We start from the raw sequence: 7,590 nt of genomic DNA on the forward strand, positions 1-7,590 counted from the left end.
TCTCTTTGGGATGTGTGTGTGTGTGTGTGTGTCTGTGTGAAATTAACAGATATTTAAAATAAGAAAGGTTGACCTCCCTTTAGAACCTGCCAATTACTTACAGAGTTTATTGCCACGTACACCAGGGGTAAGATTACATACAGGGCTGCCTGGAAACAAGAATTCAATTTCACAAAAACATTTGGTATGGGAGAGATCCCTGGGATAGCCAGATGGTTAGCATACACTGCTGGGATGTGGAAGACCCAGGCTCAAGTCAGTAGTTTGAATCTAGCAGACTGAACACTGGGTCTCCTACATGAGTCCCGCAACTGCTTGGCTATTCTGGGCTGGATCTCTCTCTCTCTCTCTCTCTGTTACAGGAAATTTCCTCCTGGACTTGAAAAACAATCCTGACAAAAGTTTATTCATAACCAATATGTTTCCATCAAAAGCTCTGGTTTCAACAAATTGAAAAATGTTTAGCTGAAAAGTTCCTGACCAAATTACATAGAGAATTGTACTTCCAACTTCAGACTGAGGCCCAAATCCCCTCATTCCTAAAGTTTCTGAATGAGTCTAATGATCAGAAGGTCTAGTGTGGTACTGTAAATATATTCATTATTCTGAAAATAACATCATAATCCGAGAATGTATTTGGCAACTCAACTCCCTTCTTCTTCGAGGAGCGTCCCTGTTGGGTGCTCCACTTTAGGTATCTGTACACCCTGCACCTGAAATCGGAGATTTGTGGTAGCAGTTCCTAGCTGGGTCACACATGCGCCGTCACTGTCTTGCACCACTCCAGGTGGTTATATAGCACTGCACAACCAACCATCCCTCGGTTCCTTCTCTACCACAGAGAATCTGTATGAAACTCCAAAGTAGAGGGGAGGTGGAGGGTAGTGACAACCATCTCGAAACACCTTAGTTACTGCACAAGGTGAGTAACCTTCTTCTTCTTCATGGAGTGTCTCTGTGGGTGCTCCACTTTAGGTCACTGTTGAGCAGTGCTCCTCAGTGGAAGGGAGGGGCTTCAAAGTTGTGTTGTAGATGTTGGATAATGCCGTGAGTCCAAAGCAAGCATCTGATGTTGATCGTTGTTCTATAGCATAGCGTTCTGTGAATGTGTGAGCTAATGCCCAGGTTGCTGCTCTGCAAATGTTGGGAATGGGGACATTGTTGAGAAAGGCCACAGAAGCTGCCTGTGCTCTGGTAGAGTGCGGACTCCCACTGGGGCTTGTAGGTTGCTCTTTTGGTAGCAAAGATGGATGCATCCTGATATCCATTTGGATAGTCTCTGTTTTGAAATGGTTTGTCCTATGGAGTATTCTGTTATGGAGATAGAGAGTCTCAGTGATTTTCTAAATGTTTTTGTTCTTTCAATGTAGAAAGCTAATGCTCTGCAAATGTCTGTGTGGAGTGAGGCCTCCCTTCCATCTGCATGTGGTTTTGGAAAAAACACAGGTAAGTTAATGGGTTGGTTCAAATGAAAGGGTGTATGTGACTTTGGGTAGGGCTTGGGGTATGGTCTTAAAGTAACTTTATCTTTAAAGAACGTTGTGTAAGGGGGATGTGCCATTAGGGCACCTCACTCTCCCACTCGTCTGGAGAAGGCCACTTTCATAGATAAGTGTAGTAATGAGCCAATTGTGAGGGGTTCAAATGGCTTTCCCATCAGTCCGCATAAGACGAGGTTGGGCAGCGGGTTCCATATTGTGGGGCATGTGTTCTCAGTGCCTGTAGCGGGGTGGTTACCCCGCTCCTGCCCTGAAGGGCTTAAAACAGCTGTGGCAGGGGAAAGGCTGGGCTGATTGAGAAAACAGCCACAGCTGCAGCCAGCTTAATCAGGACCCAGCTGGCCCTTATAAGAGGCCTTGGGCCAGAAGCAAAGACACTCTCTCTCTAGCCTTTTGAGAGGGAGGGACCTGGCTGCCTGGGAAACTAAGGAGGGTACTGGGGTGCAGCAGTGCTGGGGAAGGGTCAGGGAGCTGGGGAGCTCTAGCCCAGCAAAGCCCCAGGCTGCAGGCCGAAGTAAGGGACCACTAAAGGGTACTGGGGCTGCAGGGGCAGCCCAGATATAGGAAGAGGCAGCTGGTCCAAACCCCGCTTGCTGATGATGAGTGATTTATAAATATAAATAAAATAAATAAAAATAAAGATATGGAGATATACCTATCTCATAGAACTGGAAGGGACCCTGAAAGGTCATCGAGTCCAGCCCCCTGCCTTCACTCGCAGGACCAAGTACTGATTTTTGCCCCAGATCCCTAAGTGGCCCCCTCAAGGATATAGACTGCAGTCTGCCCCAGGGAGCGGGGGCTGGATGATGACTGGCATAGCCACTGAGGCAAGGTGGGAATAAGGGGTTGGGGGTTCCCCTGGGTGGGGAGACCCAGATTGTGGGTTGCTGCTAGAGGGAAGAACCCCGAAGTAAAGGGCACCGGGGTCCAGGAGGGACACGGGGGCCAGTGGCAGGTGAGACACTGGCCTGCAGAGGGCGCTCCAGAGGCTGAAAGAGCTAATTCCCGAGATGACCAGCAGGAGGTGCCACGCCAGTGAGTCGTTGCCCCGCCACAATGCCCTTAAGAAAGCAGTTAGTCATTGGGTGGGCATGTATAGTGATTCCATCCACCTTCTCTTGGAAAGCTGTGATAGCCACCAAGTGTACCTCCGTGGAGCTAGTGGAGAGTCCCAATTTTTTAAGTTCTAACATGTAGTCCCTTGTTAGAAGGGAAGATGTTGGTAAGATCTGTTTATGTTGGCACCAAGTGCTGAATTGTTTCCACTTATGGATATATGTCTTTCTCGTATTCTTTCTATGACTGTTCAGTAATATGTCTTTTACTTTCTCCAAACAGGCCGTCTCGACAACCATCTCGAAGAACCTGCACAAGGTAAGTAACCTCTTCCTCACTCAAGTTGGGGAAGACAAACCCTTATACCAAAACCCAAATTCTATTAACATTTTGATTACATTGGAGACGTTAATAACTCAAAGCATGTTATTAGGTATCAGGATTTTGAATTGTGGGCATGGGCCAATTTAGTGTTATCTTTGTCACCGGGGAGATTTTCAAAGGCCCAAATGGCAATTAGGAACCCAACTTCCACTAAAAGTCAATAGAATTAGATGCTTCAACTGCCCTTTGTGTCTTTGAAAATCTTCCCCTAAATTTGTAAGTATGGTCACAATAGTCCCTTCTGGGTTTATAATGTATGAAGCTGAAACCTTCCCACCATGGGAGTTAAGCTCATTTTAGGCTCATAGATTGGTTATGCTGAGATCCACTTCATTTACTTACTGATGGGATTTATTTTCCTTGTTTCATGCTGAAAGAAAAGTTAAAACATGCTGTGCTAGTTCATGGGTAACTGTTGTTGGTTTGACTTGCTTGGTTTTTTGGGGTTTGCTTTTTGTGTATATTAGTTATGACAAGTCACATAGTTTGAGAAGTCAAATTGTTGTAATATTATTTTAAAAGCAAAGACAGCATCTTTGCTTTTAAAGGACTTTGAAGAGAAAGCTCGGTCCGATTTTTTCCTGTAGAGTGTCACATCCATGTGGAACACTGTGAGAGGCCATTATGGATCAGTATGCAATCTGTATATCCCAGAAGGGTTGCAGAATGACCTTTTTCCTACACTGTTCAACCTCCTCATGAAACAACAAGCAGAGACAAAGATGGGAGTGCATAGTGCTTCCAGAGTACTGCAAATGACTCCAAAATCTCTTTCTTGATGGGTAACAGTTAATTTAGATCCCATTATTTTGTATGTATAGTTGGGATTATGTTCTGCCATGTGCATTACTTTACACTTCACATTGAATTTCATCTGCCATTTTGTTGCCAAGTCACCCAGTTTTGTGAGATCCCTTTGTAACTCTTCACAGTCAGTTTTGGACTTAACTATCTTGAGTAATTTTGTATCATCTGTAAATTTTGCCACCTCACTGTTTTACCCCTTTTCCCAGATCATTTATGAATATGTTTGGTACATTGCACCCCATAATGCTTTCTGGAAATATGCTTATGAATGTATATATGACATAACTGGAATATATTTTATGCTACATATGCCATGTAACATATCTCTGCAAAAATTATGATCTACTGAATATATCCATCCTATTTGTAGGCATGTATCATTTTTGTATTCAAAGTTATGAATATTGGCTGTGTACTTGTTTGATTTTTAAGTAGCCTTAATGAGGCATTTGGTCAGCTTCTGAAAAAAAGGAATTTGCAAGTTAAGTGCCCAATCAAGAAACACTTAACAGACAAAGGAACCTTGGAAGACTCCAATCAACATAAGAAGTCTATCTGGGGACATTCAAGGTAACATGTGAGCAATGACTGCCACTTGTAAGGAACTGAGTCATGCATGGACATGTGACTTGCCCATGTGACTCCAAAACTCCATCTTGGATCTGGATTCTGCATAAGGGAGAGAAGGGGGTCTCCACCCACAAAATAAAGTCTATTTAAGCCCCTGGGAGACCCCTCGATTTTGTCTTCAGCTGGCTCAAGAAATAGCCTCTCTTCCCCCAAAGGATACCTGAAAGAAATTGGAACAAAGGACAGTAACCACAGGGCTGTGAGTGATTGCTGGACCCAGACTAGAAGGAGGCTAGTTTGTAAAAGAAGCTTACTGGAACATCTCTGAGGGTGAGATTTCATCTGTAATCACTTGCTTACTGTATTAGGTTTAGACTTGCGTGCTTTATTTTATTTTGCTGGGTAATTCACTTTGTTCTGTCTGTTATTACTTGGAACCACTTAAATCCTACTTTTTGTATTTAATAAAATCACTTTACTTATTAATTAACCCATATGTGCATATCTCTCTACTAGTGTTATAGAGTCTGAGTTTATCCTGTACAAGCTTTATACAGGATAAAACAGATTTATTTGGGGTTTGGACTCCATAGGGAGCTGGGTACCTGTGTTGGAGACAGGAACACTTCTTAAGCTGTTTTCAGTTAAGTCTGCAGCTTTTAGGGGATGTGTTCAGACCTGGGTCTGTGTTTGCAGCAGGAAAGCATGTCTGGCTCAAACAAGGCAAGGTTCTGGAGTCCCAAGCTGGCAGGGAAAATGGGCTCAGAGGTAGTCTCAGCACATCAGATGGCAGTTCCAAGGGGGTCTCTGTGATCCAACCTATCACAATGTTGAACAGCAGTGGTCCCAGTACAGACCGCTGGAGGACACCACTATTTATCTCCCTCCATTCTGAAAACTGACCATTTATTCCTACCCTTTGTTTCTTATCTTTTAACTGGAGTGCCTGGCAATGCTTTCAGGATCATCTAACGATCCTTAATTTAATTTAATGACAAGCCTTTTGTTATCTTAATCACCCTGCCTGTGTTTATAAACAAACTGCCTGCCCCAAGGGCAGAAGCTGTTAGCAGCACAGAATTTATCATATTCCACACTCAAACTCTATCTGGGGCTAGGGCAGGCCTGATGATCAGACTTCAGTAACAAAACTCAGGGGGGCCAGGAACCACTATCGTTCATGTGTACTGAGCACCACCTATTTTTTCTGTGGGTGGTTGAGCCCTGGAGCATCCACGGAGTCAGTGACTATGTGCATAAATGACCTATTTATTCATAGTGGATTTTGATTGTAAACTCCTTAGGGCAGAGACTGTCTTTTTGTTACCTGTTTGTACAATGCCTAGCACAATGGGGCCCTGGCCAAACACTTGTGCAATACAAGTGATAAATAATAAGACAACCAGAACCTAGCATGCTGTGGTGTCTCTATTAAAGCTCAGTTCTCTTAATGAGTTAAATATTCTGGCCAGACTGAATATTTAGAAGTTTGAAATATTTCCAGACCACACCTTTCAGGAAGGAATTCTTTACAGTGATGAATAAGCATCAATTCTGGAGGGTGGTACATGATAGCCCAGGAAAGCTCTGGTACCTTCTCCTAAAAGAAGAGAGAAAAAAAGAAGGATCAGGGATGCAAAATATCATACCACTGTCTCTGTTATGGAAAATTGCTGTAGTATTTAGAATGAATGGTGACCTCTCTATAAAAAGTTGAATCCCACCTGTACAAATCAATAGAAGGGATATAATTCTCCAATAAAAAATCTACCAGCAGTACAAAATTCCATAGAAAGGCTATAACTTTCTATTAAATTATGGTTTTAGAATACTTTCTATTGTTTCATCCCTGTTGAAATCCATGGGGCTATTCCATAAGAATCCTATAACTTTTCAGAAAAGGAAGGAGAAAAAATCTGATTATTCATGCAAATTATAACCTGCAATGCTAATTGAAAAGTTTCTAGAAAATAAATAACTAGAGTGAAAGATGACTTTTGATGTTACATGAATGCATTTATAGTCAGATCAGATCTTCAAATTTGTTTGGAAAAACTGGATACTGGCAGAATCTCGGAGAAATCAAGAAATAGAACCACAATGACTTTGTTGTGATGGACCAAATGGGGAAAGATTGTGGCAACATCAGGAGTAACTGATGGAAATGAAGGACTAATCTCTCTGTTCATTCTGTATAGAGATTCTATAACAGTTGACTTTGCAATTCTAGCTGAAGGCATTTGTACATGTGATAGACTGACTGTTCTATTGAAATCAACTGTGTTGCCTTATGATAGAAAACAAAAAAGACTGGAGTTTTCTTACTGTTTTATATTAATGAAAAGTTAAGTTTCAGGTCAGTTCTAGAAGGAAGTAGATGAAGCAGCGTTAATTAGGAGAAAATAGTAAGATAAAATGAGCGCACTCAGAGCCCGGTAAATACAATTTAAAAACATGTAGTTGCTATGTCAGAGTCAGAGAAGGTGGATTAGGTAAGCCCAGGCACTGTTGCAAGTAGGTTGATCAAACCCATTCCTATATACAGAGAAAAAAAATCCATTTAGAACCAAAATTGAGTGCAGCTAGGCTCTCCTCTTTCATATTCTGCCTCAAGGCCTGCCTTTGCCACAATCCTGGTAAGCTAACTAAAGAGGGCTAGGGTGAGAGACAGGATACTAAATAACTTAAAATATTTACTTATTACAAAGTGCACTCCACAACTGAATGCAGTAGGTCTTTGTCTGGGCAGCAAGAAGAAAGGGATTGTGGACCCCATAAGGGTTCCTGCTTCCTTGAGTTATGAGGGAAAGGCAAAAGGGGTAAGTAGAGTAATAGGGAGCCAGAAGCCCAGCTCAGGGGTGGGCACTGACCTGTCAGGCATGCAGTCGGGGCAGGATATCTATACCCTCCAGATGTAATCCTCTTTGATCATGTGGGTAAAGTCAATGGCAAAACTTCCACTAACTTCCATGGGGCCAGGGTTTCATACCATGTCTTAATTTATGTTTGTGCAGCATTTAACACAACATCCCAACTGGGGCCTTTGAGTGCTTCTGCAATATGAGCCTCATCCAACTGCCAAGGAAGTCATTAGAAGTCATTCCATTGACTTTAATGGGAGCTGGATCAGGGCCCATACATATTTAATAAGAAGAAAATAACTTTCTTATTATTAAATAACCAGGGCCTAACCTTGTGATAATATAGAAAAAACACATTTTCTGGGGTTTATTAAAACTCTTGCATAGTCTCCCGAGGGATGTGCAGTAAA

At 42.4% G+C, this 7,590-nt stretch overlaps 1 long non-coding RNA gene across 1 annotated transcript in view; it reads left to right on the top strand.

The window, feature by feature from the left end:
- LOC117870910 overlaps positions 1-3,740 on the top strand; it is a 62,946-nt gene extending 59,206 nt beyond the window's left edge. Inside the window, exons 3-4 of the long non-coding RNA XR_004644067.1 lie at positions 1,371-1,446; positions 2,841-3,740. This is a non-coding gene — a long non-coding RNA (uncharacterized LOC117870910). The remainder of the gene's footprint in view (positions 1-1,370; positions 1,447-2,840) is intronic.
- Positions 3,741-7,590: the final 3,850 nt, after the last annotated feature.

The sequence above is a fragment of the Trachemys scripta genome, chromosome 1 (assembly GCF_013100865.1).
Source record: "Trachemys scripta elegans isolate TJP31775 chromosome 1, CAS_Tse_1.0, whole genome shotgun sequence".
Taxonomy (NCBI): Eukaryota; Metazoa; Chordata; order Testudines; family Emydidae; genus Trachemys; species Trachemys scripta.